Source organism: Brienomyrus brachyistius, chromosome 12, assembly GCF_023856365.1.
Source record: "Brienomyrus brachyistius isolate T26 chromosome 12, BBRACH_0.4, whole genome shotgun sequence".
Classification (NCBI taxonomy): domain Eukaryota; kingdom Metazoa; phylum Chordata; class Actinopteri; order Osteoglossiformes; family Mormyridae; genus Brienomyrus; species Brienomyrus brachyistius.
In genome coordinates this window covers 11006196-11021126 of record NC_064544.1, presented here as the reverse complement: position 1 = coordinate 11021126, position 14931 = coordinate 11006196, and positions in this window count along the sequence as shown.

Sequence of the window (14931 nt, the reverse complement as noted above, 5' to 3'; positions counted from 1 at the left end):
TGTCACTTGCCCAGGTGTTCTTTGGAACCAGTTAAAGGTTACTTTAAGTTTTTTTTTTTACTTAAAATAGCTATATTACATTTTTAATGCAAGGTACTATTATAAGGACTATTATAAATAATAACCGGAATTATATATCTTCTAATTGCTTTATGAAAGTACTTATTTGTAAACTCAACGTGAGAGATAAGTGCATCGTAAAACTAAGCAAAAACATATTTTATGTTACACATATTAGTAGTAGTAGTTGGTACATTGATCATGTAGTCTGTTAACAGTCATTAATAGTGGCTTAAGCTTCTATTATTTGAGGTGCACATTGCTTGCATTCAGGATACACATCGTTATCCAGCCATCTTTTAATCGCTTATCCAGAACAGGATCGCCAACAGATCATTATCGTTTAACTTTATCACGATTAAAAATGTACAACGTGTACTTTGACAGCGGGCACGCATATCATATCACGTACAATATTTATATAGAAACCTTTTACTGTAAAAACGAAGTATGTAAATGATTAGTGATACGCACGGCTGTGCATCTAGGGTAACCTTTCCGAATGTCCGTCATGATGTGAAGATCGTACTGACATTTTGTGTGCGCCTTTTGAGTTTCCCCAATATGTTCATAGTATAAACTGATACATGTAGGTTTTGATAACTGTAGACCAAGCTAGATATCAAGGTATGTCTGAGGGTCTTTTAAAAGGAAAATGTAGAACTATCTCTTTTGCAATTGGTTAGGTCCTGCTGTACAAATCCTCTCCTACTAAGTGGGCTTCTCTCGCTCCTCACCCTGACAGCACCTGATTGGCTAGCGTTAGCATAGGCCGGGATTTGGAAGAACCTCTGGACAGGCAAAATAACTTGTCAATCAAATTCAGCTACTTTTTTTTTTTTTTTTTTTTTTACAAGAAGTAGATCAGTGGTTCTCAACCTTTTTGCACCATGACCCAATTTTTACCAGGCCAGCTTTGTCGTGACCCTAGTTTAAATCAATGCTATGATCAAGCATGCAGTACACTCTGCAATTTACGTCAATCAATGCCTATTGCACAAATCTGATTGGATGTGCCAGTGAATTTTATATTAAGCAACTGTGGATCGGTTGAGTGTTCACTAGTTGTGCTTAAGCAGTTGTATATCCAAGACCCGTTCATTCTAGGACTGGGGCTGTGAAATCTGATCGTGGATCAGCATAGGAGCTTGCCGGTTTTAAAATGCTTACATTTCCAACTCTGACTCGTGACGCTATGAAAACTTGCGGCAACTCAAATTTGGGTCACGACCCACGGATTGAGAACTGCTGAAGTAAATTATTTTTAAGGCACGTTTTCCATCTGTCTTTGATTTTAGCATCACAAGTGAGACAGTATTCTGTTCTTTTAAGTATATCTTCAGCATTGAGTGCAACCATCCTGTTGACTTCTGCAGAACCTTAAACCTTGGCTGTGATTACAGAACAGTCAACAGCCAGTAAACATGTGAGATGTAAGAATTATCACCCACCATGCATCGATAGATGCATCAGGTTACAGGTTGGATTAGATGACCTCCTCTTTCTACTGAAATCACTGCACATTTCCCGAGGGGTCTGTTGTTCGGTCCTAATTAGCAGAACAATAGCGTTGCACGGTCCATCTGTCAACAAACACACATCATGATATCACTTTATGCATAATAACAGTTCAGCCACAAGTGTCTTTCAGACCTTGCTGGATTGGGTTTCGCGCAGCAGATTGCTTTGCCGTTGATACGAACATGCAGTTCCTGGAATACAAAGCGAACTGGACTTAAACCCGATACACAAATGACACACATACAGTCTGGCTTTTGTCTCTCAAAACAAAGCTATTTAAGTCCCTCACACACTGTGAAAAAAAGGGCTTAATTATCTTCCTGGCCTTGCCTGATGTCTAATTGTAATACTTACGTAACTCCATATGCTTGAACAAACTGGATATGCGATCCTTCCGTAGGCAGCACGGAGCACAGGTAGCTTTATCGTCTACACACATCAGACTTGGTGTAAAGGCTGGTGTAACGTATCATACTGGAAGCTAACAAAATCCTATGGCATTTCGCTTGAATGGATACACATTTGTTAGTTACTGTTCCCATGGGTCCATTATAAATGCTTTGCAAAGACTGCAAAGACCAGAAGCAATGTATTATTGGCATGAATAAACACATAAAAAATAATTAGCAAATGTAATAAATCCAACGCCACAAGAGGGACTATCAAATTTCACATTTCTCATTAACATAAAATATTTGTTGCTATATTTTCTTGTACTTTCAATTAATCATTAAACACTGTACTTTAAACTGTTGGTAGCTTGATGTTCTTCTCTCCCTTCATGAAAGTTTTCTTGGCAAGTATAAGACTACAAAGCAATCATTTTATTTAACTTTTTATGTTTCTCAAAATACATGCTGTAAAAAATAGGTTTCTTTGATTCAGCCTGAAGATACTGCGCTTGTATGCTACTGGTGTAAATCTGGTATAAATTTATATTGGTATAATTTTTGTTAAAAAGAAAGCCATCTTGTATTTATTTCATTACGCACAAGCAAGCTCTTTTTAATCTGTAATTCAAAGTAGATTCCTTCATTCGACGAAACAAAAGCACACGAACTGTCAAACACACTTTCTCAAACATTCACACGCCTATACATACGCACAATTGCACAGGCATAAACCCAACCAAAGATATCTACAAGGCCGCAGGACAAAGCACTCTCTATAATAAACACTCTTTGTTTTGTGCGCGCACACACACACCACCCACAATATAACCATGTAAATACATTTTCTCCTTATCTCGTGAAATCAAACACCCTCACACATGCTCTCCACTTCTGTGGTGCACACACACAAACACGAAACACACACACAGAAACACGAAACACACACACAAACATTTTCCTGGTCTCTCTCCTGCCCTCCCTGTAGACCACAATCAGATTTAACAGCTGAATAACAGATGAGGAATAAACTGGAGTAATGACTTTAGGGCCTGCTGGTTCCCCATGTTTTTCAACTGTACCTAATGATGGCGGAGTCCCTCAGGTAGGCCCCAAGGCTGCGGAACACCCTGCTTCTTTGTGTCAGGCCAGAGGGTGAAATTACGAGTAAGAATACAAGACAGCTCATTTTGATCCAGCAGGTAAAACCACAGATGTTACAGATGCACGTTACACATCTCTTCTGTAATCAAGGAAATAAGTAAGCGCACAGGGTGTATCAATAGCAAAATAAGTTAAATATTGTTTGGAGGAGATATGTTGGTGGGTGGAATTCAGGTGACTGACACTGAGTCAAACCGCTGGAAAAGACTGATGTTTATATTGTTTGTCAAATTAAAATTCTGATATTGCAGAAATGCAGGGTTCTAGACACACAAGGAAGAACACAATGTCACATGTCAGCTTCTGTAGCGTGACGAACCGGGATAAGTTTGGGTTATGTCCATCCACCTCCTATACTGAGCGCCGAGATCTGTCATCTGTCAAAATAAGTGCAGATTGCTAAACAAACACACGGCATGCCCTGGAGTTGAGGCCTGTCCTTCCCCTGGGCCAGTGACTCCATATGACAGTAGCTTGTCACCCCCAGAAGTCCTGCTCCCCCCCCCCAAAGTGGGGCACCCCTCTGTGTTTCTCCACTCTTAGCCATGCTATCAATCTCTTCACGTGTCCCAATCAGCTCGATCTCGCGGCTAGCATGCGTTTCGCTCAAAGGATAATGCTATGACAACTAATGAAATAAACACAAACGCTAAAGAAAAGGGAAAAAAAAAAGTGTAAACCCTAACAGCTGAATGGGGCACAAAGATGGTTATTCGGAGGCCAGGTGACGGCCCTTCTGCTGGATGGTGTTGCTGGCGGGTGGCTAATCGGAGATGGAAACCATCAGCATGTCTAAGTCAAGTAAGGCAGGGAAGGAGGCGTTATCGTTTTATCCGTCTTGGAAGGGGGTTTCGCGTTAGTGCTGAGCTCTACCTCAAGTAGACCCACTGCACTTCTATCTCCAGTCTTTTGTCTGATTGCAAGAGGTGAATCCCTTCATGGATGGCAGGCAAAGCACCAGCACAGCAGGCAGTTTGTTTTCTCGGGATTGTTTACTCATTTTGTTAGATCGCTATCTTCCACATGTGGCCCGATAAATGCACTGGGGGCTCCTTTGTCCTACCCCCACAGGCAACATATACCCCAACTTAAACAGCACCCAAATGTAACATGCTTGTCTTGGGAAACCACTCATATTAAAATCACGACGTTACCAGCTTCTTGGACCATTTGATACCTTAGATTCGAGGCAGCATTGTCAACGCAGCATGGTCATGCACTGTTAAGCTGTCCGTGATTTTATTCATTTATTTTATTATGTATGATTTACTGGAGCAATTTACATTCAATGACTGCTATAAGAGCTGGGATTTATTTTCTGCGATTTGAGAGGAAATCGTCTGGTTACAATTCGATGGCCTCAACCATCAGTCTACCCATTGCCCAGTGGCCTGAAGGTATATAGTGCTGTGCAAAAGTCTTCGGCAGTCAAAGAAAATGTTTAAAGCTATTTATTTGGGTAAAAAGTGTGTATTTGCTCAAAAAATACAATTTAATATTAGAGCGAGAAAGAGAAAAGGAGTGTGTGCTGATACACCATGTTGCCACACCCACCACATGACGAACCACCTCAGGGATGAGAGCTGGAGTGCAGCCGTGTGGTGGGTGATACCTCAGCACCACACTACTTCAGAAGGAATGGAAGAGTGTGAAGTTTTTCTGGTGGCTGGAGTGCCAATCCTGCCACCAACCCCCCCAAATTTCCCCAGTAAGTCGGAGGACCTGCTTGCAGGGCTGGATGTTGATTAACGTCATACCCAGGACAAAGCAATTGTATGTTAAGGGCCTTTGCTCAAGGGCCCAACGGAGTAGAATCACTCCTGGGATTCATGAGGTTGGAACCAGCAACCTTCTGATTCTCATCACAAAGCCCTAGCCTCAGAGCCACCACTACATAAAAAGTTTCTTCTCTTCTCAAAATAGCTACTTCTACCTGTTGGACGGCTGGATGAACGCCGCTTTAGCTCCAAAACCAATCCTCAGCGGCACTTTGGTCATTCCATGTATTTATTAAAATTCACCAGCAGCCCACTTAATTAATAATAAAAAAGTCAATGAAATATTGATTAGCGGTACAAGGTGTGCAAGTCGTCGAGTCAAAAAATATACAGATGTACTGGACATTTCCTGCAAAGACTGGCATGACTTTAGGAGAGATTTTGAAATGGCCAAGCTGACATGCTTTGACCGAGATAATACCATAGTTTTACACCAACATGAAAGTCACTCAACCCCCCTTTTCACTGAATGCCAAAAATTGTTGCACAGCACTGAATTTGGGCATATTTCTCCTCTGCAGCAAGATGGCTCCAGATTTTCACATGTACACTATGATGCCACAAAGCTCCCCAAGATGTACTGCTTATCGCACTGCCGTTCTCGCCATCACCCTGCAGCTGTGTGAGGGCCACGTCACGCATCCCGTCAAACCTCTCCGGCTGGGTTGCGCTGCGGCCTTCACGATGGAGTCCTCCAAATGGGCTTTATCTCTGACTGATGAGTGAGGAATCTGATGGTGGCCTCACACCAAGAGATTTCCAAATGAGCCAAGGAGAACCCAGTCACAGCTCGTACTGTCACTGTGCAAAGAGACGGCGCAGTGCTGAGATCTTTAAGGGAGGACACAGTTCTCTGTAAAACTCTATATTCCCAGGTTCTTTTGGTGTCTTAGATTATCTCGGCGCAGTGCGTGATGTCACATCCAACCAATCTGCAGTTCGAGCTACACATCTCGGAACAAACATGGCTGCCTCCATGAACACGCTGTTGTGTTGTATTATATAAATTTATTTGGAGATTGTTTTTCTCCGATAGACAAACAAGCAACACAAACTTGTCAAAGCGCATTAAAAGATTTATAATATTTTAGTAGATCCGTAGCAATATTCTTTTTTTTTGATAGGCAAACAAATTACAAACAAACAAAAGATACTAACAAGTGTGGTAAAAATCTGATATTGCATGCTGGGATACGGTTTACGGTCATGATGATATTCTCTAAATCGACCATATGGAATTACGTTTATAACTATTAATACATTTAACAAATGAAACATTTTTGAATATTTATGAAACCGAATTACTGTTGACTGTGTAAGCTGCCATGTTGAAATGACGACACAGGGGAATATCGTACATCAGAATTCTCTCCAGTATCAACATCGGAAAAGAGGCGTGTTTACGACAGGAAGCAGCATTTTTCTCCCGACTTCCGACTCAGAGAGAGATAATCGAAGGCAGGATTTGTGTGCTGATTTCATCCACGTATTGCTGGACCAACCCGTTAATGAGCGTGTGGGACACAAGAACCGCGTGTTCAGATCATAGCTACCTGTGGCCGCACCAAAAGGTCTCAGAGTCCTTACATGTGCCATCAAGCATGTTGCCAGTTGAGTGGGACGGCACTGCACAGAAACACATGCAGTCCATCAACCATCAGCAGGCTCAACCTTCTCCCCAGGCCTTTATAACTGGAACATGGATTCCCTCCCCCCACGCTCTGTTTGCTTTTACCTACCATTGTGTGTTGTCATTCAGGCATTGGGGGGCTAAGTGAGGGTCCTGATGGATGTGTGTTTGAGCAGGACCACCAGAGAAGTTGCGAGCAGCCCGAGAGTCTATATGTGTCTATGTCTGTGTGTGTGTCATGTATATATTACATTGTGGGCACCCCAAAAATGAGATTTAAAAGCCTGCTTTTTTAATTTTTGGGGGGGGGGGCATTTTAGAGGCTTCCCAAGGAGAAATGCAATTTTATAAAAATCGGTAAATGCAATCAGAGTCCCCACAAAGATATAGATGCTTAATCTGTGTGTGTAGATTGTGTGTGTTGTGTGTGGTCCAGATATACCTTGTCTCGTGGGGACCAAATGTCCCCACTACATGATGAAAACCCCTTTTTTTTTACCTTATGGGGATCAGTTTCCTGGTCCCCGTAAGGGAAAACTCAATTTTCTAAAAATCCAGAACTGAAATCAAGTGCAAAGCTCATGTATTTTGCAAAAACTTTTGTATTTCGTATGGTTACTTCTGGTTACGGTTATGCCCATATAAATGAATGGAGGGTCTCCACAGAGATATAGATGCCTAATGAATGTGTGAGTGTGTGTGTGTGTGTACGCACGTGTCCCTACTCGTCACCATGCCTGTCACTAGGCACTTAGGTAAGCGAAGCGAAAATGCTGATCCAGTTTTTTTTCACACCCAGCACGTGTGACGGGGGCCCTGACATCATAACTGGTCACCCGAAGCGAGGTCACTTCCTGTGAGCTCTGAATCCCGGGACTGATGGACAGGTGAAAGGGCACCGAAGCGAATGGGATGGACGCCTTATCTCGCTGAGGAAAGCCATGAGGGAAAGGATTCAGCTCAGGCACTCAGCAGCGTCAACACTCTGTATTGGTGGCCATCTGCAAAGTCAACAAGACAAGAGGGTCCCCATTGTGTAGCTCCCATCGCTGACGACACTGCACTTGCCAGGGTAATGGGTAGGAGGCGGACACACGGAGCGGTTCTGTCCATTCAGCGCTGAAAGAACAGACACCCCCATTATACACTTCATCTCATCCGTGACCTCAAAAGTTGAAACTTCTGCTAAATAGTATCCCTTTAAATGGCCATTATGTAACGTCAAGCTGCGTTAAACACCACTGACAGCTCCGAGTCTGCGCTTGGAATTTTTAAGCGTTCTGCTTGTCTAAAGAGCACATCACTCCGGGAGATTTGCAGAAGGTTTGCGAGATTAAAAGAAAATCCCACGTCTGCAACATTTTGCAATACAAATCGCACTGCTTAAAATGTTATGCAGTCGCGTAATATGCATATCTGCACATACACACATCTTACAATCGTAATCCTCCATTAGACAACATACTTTGTGTTTTGGGTCATACGAGTTAATTTTCCATATATAATGCCTGTCTGATGTTTTAACACCTTGCCAAAGGCTCTGTGCTAATCGCATATAATTTAAGAAACAAGTTTGAACAAACCTGCACCTTTTAAGCACTTATCACTTCCTTGTAATTTTTTCTTAGGAAATCAAAACATGTCGGGTACTCAGTTTTGTTTCGACTAACACATTTCTGAAGTCTGAAGATACTGTGAAGAACTGCAGTGTTTCTCAATCCGGTCCTGGGAGTCTCCCAGCGGCCCATGTTTTTGCTATCTCCCAAGTTCTCTACTGGACAGTCCACATTTTTGCTTCCTGGGAGGGAGCAAAAACGTGGATGGTCTGGAGATCCCCGAGTGAGAAGGGGGCTTTGTGTTAAAAAGGAAAAGGGCGGAAAACAGAGAATAATGGACGGAAAAGCAGCTGGGTACTTATACACTAACTGCACTGGGATAGTGATGGTAACACAGCAATTCTCCCAGTGGGCCATGAGGCTGAAGGGGACAGGGCTGGGGGAGGAGGCAAGCGGTGAGTCTGTAGCTGGCCACAAAAACTTGACATGACTCAACACCTCTGCAGGCCAAAAACAAACGTACAGTGACCTGTCAGCTGCAGGGGGAAAGGTACTGGGGTTGTTCTGAATATTTAAAACTGACAAATATTTTCTCATTATGTTTCATTAATTACATGTTAAGATTTCAGTTGTATTTCTGCTGTGCCCATCAGATTAAGGTTGTCATAGTCAGCATTTATTTCACAGAAATGAATGAGCAGCCCCCATAAAGATATGTTTACCCAATGTGTGTGTGTGTGTGTGTGTGTGGGGGGGGGGGGGGGGGGGGAGGTGACACTATCACCTACTTAACCCAGGAAGGGTACCATTGCAAAAGTCAACCAATTAATATCCATAAAATGCCTGCATGCATATTTTGCCTATTAAACAAGCTAATATTAGCCCAGTCCACCACCTTGCCCCCCCAATCTGATTTTGTTTCTGCTGATGACGCCTTACTGAGCTGCCCATCACACCTCCCTACTAATTTCCATTATTTCCTTCAGTTAGTCTGGAACAGTATGAAATGTGACAATATTGCCACAACCCCGTAAGAGGTATGTGGGGTGGGGTGTTGCTAAGGGCAAAATCAGAAAGGGGGGAGGGAGAGAGAATAAAACCAATGTTCTATCAGATGTTCTACAACAACAAAGAGCACCATCAGTGTCATTCATCTCCATATCTGCACAGAGGTGTTATGGGAAAAAAACTCCACTTCATTTTCAGACAATAACAGGTTTAAGACTGTTAAACACTGGTGTCACAGATAATTGACTGTATCAGGCAAAATCAGACGGTTAGTAGATTGGGCTGCACGTTTGCCGAAGTAGAATAAAGGTCATTTCTTGGCTTAAAGAACTTGTTTTTGTGTCTTGGCGATCTTTACAGGCATTTTCAGTTTCTGTACATGAATGAGACTGACTGAAATGAGGTCTGGTTGTTTTAGTCTGTTACTTTGGTTAACCTTCGCATTGCTGCTGCTGGTGCACTGGGCTTATTTAGATGGGATATACCATGGGACCGCATCTAAACAGGATATTTTTGGCTCTGATTTGGGATGAACCTGTGTGTTTCATGTCATTCATTGGTTCTTTGAAATCCTAGGATTTTTAAAAGGAAGTTACTTGAACTTAAGGCGCTCTATGGAAAACACAAAAAAACATGAACATTTATTTATTTAGTGGATGATTTCATCAAAAGAATCAGTATCTGGTTCATTCGCACAAATGTGTACAAGGAATTTTGGTTCAAAGGTGCTGGCATAAGGGCAGACAGACATGACCAACTGATAAAAACGCAGTAAGTACAATAAACAGGCAGCTAAACAGACACTGTTCTGCACATATATTTATTTTTCACAACAGAATCTAAACAAATACAGTGCTCACAGATAACCTTGGAATGTTTGCTCAATTCTGTAAAAATGTTGCAAATTTATTGGTTTCATAACAAAAGTCCATCGACATGCAACGTTTAACATATCCGCACATATCTTCCGCACATGCATATTCTTTTTAAGGATCTAACTTTATTGACTGACTCATTGAGTTCTGTTCTTGCAATATTGGTGGACATCCCCCCCCCCCCATACACTGAGGCACAATCGCAGGGGCCTCCAGGAGCCACAGACCTGTGGCTGAGGTCTCATTAGCACCCTGTGACTACGCGACATGAGAAAAGGAAGGCGTCACTCAGATTGTTTCACTGTTAAACCAGTCAGGTGATGAACAACAAAGAAACCATGTTAATGAAAAGCATCGTTTCCAAATCAACATCTGTTACATTTTTTATGCTGCTGAAACAGGAGGAGACATTTTAACATGACTAAAAGCAATGTTTTGTGAATGACAAAAAAAACTGTAAATTCTTTACAAATCTGTTACAGTGAACAAAATGGCTTCTTAAAATATTTCTGAAAATTATGAAAGATATGGACAAGTTCAAGCAGTTTGAACATGATTCGAGATTCACAAGGTTTATTCATTACATACACAGTTGTACACATGCAACATGTAGTGAAACGTAATCCTGGTCACTCCGAGCAGCTGTGCATGATAAGACAGTAACAAAATATAGAAAAAATAAGAAAAACAAGATAAAAAAAATATATGAAATGTTCAGCTGCACATAATCTATACATAAGTGATAGGTAAAGGGTATTGTGCTGTGCGATGTAAGTGCAATGTGCAGGAGACCTGAGAGTACATGAGTAACTCATCTCATTTAAACTGAATGCTAAATAATCATTTTTTTCGTTAACTGAAAATTGCTTATTCCTGTTTTTTTTAATCCTTGTTAATTTACTGTAAATACCTAAAGAGTAATTGAAAAAAACTTTTTCCTCCTTATCATGGACCTTTCACCTGAAAATTATTGGAGCTACATCATATCAGGAGATCAAGACCAGAGTTTCTCACAGAGCATTGCAGTGAACTGTGACAAAACTGAAACAGTATGAATAGCAGGAAACAATTATCTCTTTCTTTTCTCCCCGTCATATCAGCCTCTGTCTTCCTTTACATTTTTTTTTCTCACGGGTAACTAGGCTCTCAACAAGTATGCGGTTATCTGGAGGTGCCACGAAGTCTGGGAAGTGTTAGTTAAACATAAAATAAGCCATCATACGAGTCATGCTTAACTTGTTGCAATGCAAATATTCATCCAGTGCGTATTCTCTGTGTAGCAAACTGCAACATTGCCAAGTCTGCAAGTGTGCTCTGTTGAACATATCAAGTATTCATACACACTATTACCATCTCTACAACACTGGATCTATGGAGTACTCATACACACTATTTCCATCTCTACAACACTGGATCTATCGAGTACTCATACACACTATATCCATCTCTACAACACTGGATCTATGAAGTATTCATACACACTATATCCATCTCTACAACACTGGATCTATCGAGTATTCATACACACTATATCCATGTCTACAACACTGGATCTATCGAGTACTCATACACACTATACCCATCTCTACAACACTGGATCTATCGAGTACTCATACGCACTATATCCATCTCTACAAATGTAGACCTATGAAATAATCATACTAACTATACCAATCTCTGTAACTGTGGATCTATCAAGTAGTTACACACAATATAGGCATCTCTGTGAATCTATCAAGTACTCATAAACAATATGCCCATCAATATAAATGTGGACCTCTCAAGCAATCACAATAATTATACCAATCTCTACAACATGGGATCTATCAATATTCACTATACTCATCTCCATAACTGTGGATATATCAAGTAATTCTACTCACTATATTTATCTGTGAAACCACAGACCAAACAGGTAATCATCTCACTATAGTTAAGGAACCCATCCATCCATCCATCCATCTTCTGTACAGTAACCGCTTGTCCTATTCAGAGTCATGGGGGTCCAGAGCTTATATCAGAGGTTACAGGTACAAGACAAGGAACAACCCAGGACATGGCTCTAACCCATCACAGGGCACACTTACACGTGCTCACCTATGTGCAATTGGGTAACTCCAATTTACCTCAGCATGATTTTTGGACTGTGGTTATAATCACTAAATTCATCTCTACAACTGTGGACCTAACAAGTAATCATTCCCCTGATACCTATCAACTGCTGAATCTATCAAGTAGTCATACTCATTTTAAATTTAATCTTCATCCATCTGCTCCTTCTATCCTAGGTTGCTTTGGGCATAAGGGGAGAGGGGGGGTACACCCCAGACTGGCTGACAGTCCATTGCAGGACGCACACACACACACACACACACACACACACACACACACACAATCATCAACTACAGTATGGGCAAATTAAAACAGCCACTTCACCCAATAATATGTTTTTGGACTGCAGGAGGAAATCTGACTACCCTCACAACACAGGGAGAGCATCAACATTGGGGTGGGACCACCTCCCTTGGTGTGAGATGATGGCACACCACCATGCTTCAGTAGAATACCGTCTGCAAGAATGAGACAAACTTTCAATTTTAAATATTTAGCTTTTTCCCGTATTCTTAATTTCTTCATTTGTTTACAGAGACTGTTGTTTTCCGGAGTTACTGTAAGTTTATCTGGTCATCAGCTACTAACACTTTCAGAATAAAACTTAATATCTAACAGTGTAAAGACACTGAACCGTAACAACGAAAGTCAAAGCATATTTTAATGTAACATTTTTAAAAACACATTAATTGCTTAATTATTTATTTTCATCTTAAAATAATAGGCCCAAGACCCTGAACTAGAGTTTGAAGTTGAAAGATAGATGGATGAATGAATAGATGGGCAGAAAGACAGGCGGATGGACAAATGGATGGATGTTTAAAAATAATTAGACTAACAAAACACACACATCCCATAGACCAGGGTGTTTTCTTATGTGCAATATTTCTTGAGTGCACTGCCAGTGTTGTACATATATTTATATATTTCCACTTGTACATATATAGTTTTTATCCTACTGCTAGTAATTTTTGCTGCTCTATTCTTGTACTGTCCACTTTCTATGCAAATTTCCCACTTATAGGATTAATAAAGGATTATTTAATCTTATAGGGGAAGACTCAATGCTGTTATACTGGCAAAGGGTGATTGTACAAAGTATTACTGTAAATGCTTAGGTGGCAATAATCGTGGCACATGTGAATAAGCTGAAAATATTTATTTCTCGATGACGGATTTCTTTTTCTTGGATTAAATTTATTTCAGTGAAAGGTTGGATTTTTCTAATTTTTTCAGTGTGGGATGAAGCTACTTCACCAACAGGTGTATTTTTTCTAACCCTTCTTACCATCTTTACAATCGGTGAGAATAATCGTTGAGGGTACTATAGGTGCTGGTGTGAATATGTACAATAAACTGAAATAGACAGAAGGATTCTGGCACAAATCTCCAGCGTAGATTAATGACTGTTCCCTCATGTGTGAAAAACCTCATGAAAGATATATTTTAAAGGGTTATGACTGTTATCGTGTTTGATGCACTGAAGCACAATGATATTAACTCAGAAGCAAGGGGCACCTGCTTGGCATTGAACCCAGATCAAATCCAGAAGAGCTGAAGAAAGCGCGGTCAGTGAGGAACAAGGCGTCGAGGGACGACAACAGCAGCATCAAAGACCGCAGTCTATTCAGAAGTACAGACTACAAAATGGTGGTCGCATGGGGATGATTCACTGATAAAGCGGAGGGGGAAAAAAATTAAGAGGCGACCACAGGTGTGAAGAAAGGGCTCATGAAAGGGCTAGAAAATGGGGGGGGGGGCGTTTAAAGGGAGCTTTGAGGTAAGATTCTCTCTTCTTAAAAGAAGATAAAGTCCCTTTGTCGAGTTTCAGCTTATGTAACTCAAAAACAAAACTTGTTGGTCCATTGGAGAAAACAAGACAGGCATAGGGGCAGAAAAATATCATAACTAACCCTAAAATTATAAAGCAACTTTTCCAGTTCCATCACTTTCTTGTGATGGAAGGCATCCACGTTCAGGTAAATGCAAACAGTCTTTCATGCACCACGGTGGGCTTGGCTTCGCCTGCATGGCAAATATCAGCAGAACATTCAATCAACTTTCAAGGTCAAAGAGGAGCAGGTGAAATGAAAAGAGGGCACTTCTTACACCTACCCTACGCCGAAATGACTGCTGTTTTTACCAGCCCAGGAAGACCGGAGACCTTCGTTATAATAATCCTGACGAGAGTCTCTACATGACAGTGTAGGCCTATACTTACTATGCACAATGATTGTTAGGCAGCTGAGCTTCACATTATTTGTTCAAAGATCACATTTTAAGAAGCATATGTCACCGGATGGAGGTAGCCTGTTGGAAATGTTGTCACTATATATGGTTTGAAGCATGTATTAACAACCAAATTAGATATGGAAACTATCTGTAGTCAGGAACAACATCACATAACCTTACTTACACACCTTGACTCTACATTGATATTTCATTCAATTGCTCCATTACACAATGCAACCATACATGAATTACACACTACTATAGTGTACAAGACATACTTACATTAGACTCCATTACTCTATACAACAGCTATATATTAAACACAGCTAATATTACTTGAAGATGAAACAATCTTTTGCTTTAATGAATTGATTCCTCTCAGGGAAAGTCAGGAAATCTGTGACACAAACCATCCATGGAAGATTGAAAAATAATCTAACCCCGAGACACCACTAAGACTATCCTGCCAGTTCAGGCAGAAGTTCTGCTCCAGACTGTGCAGACTGGAGGCTGAGTCATGTCACTGCAGACGACACACAGTGGTCTGGAACTGGCTGAATTCCCCTGGGGATGCCCCTGCAGCTGGTGCAGCTGGTGCAGCTGGAG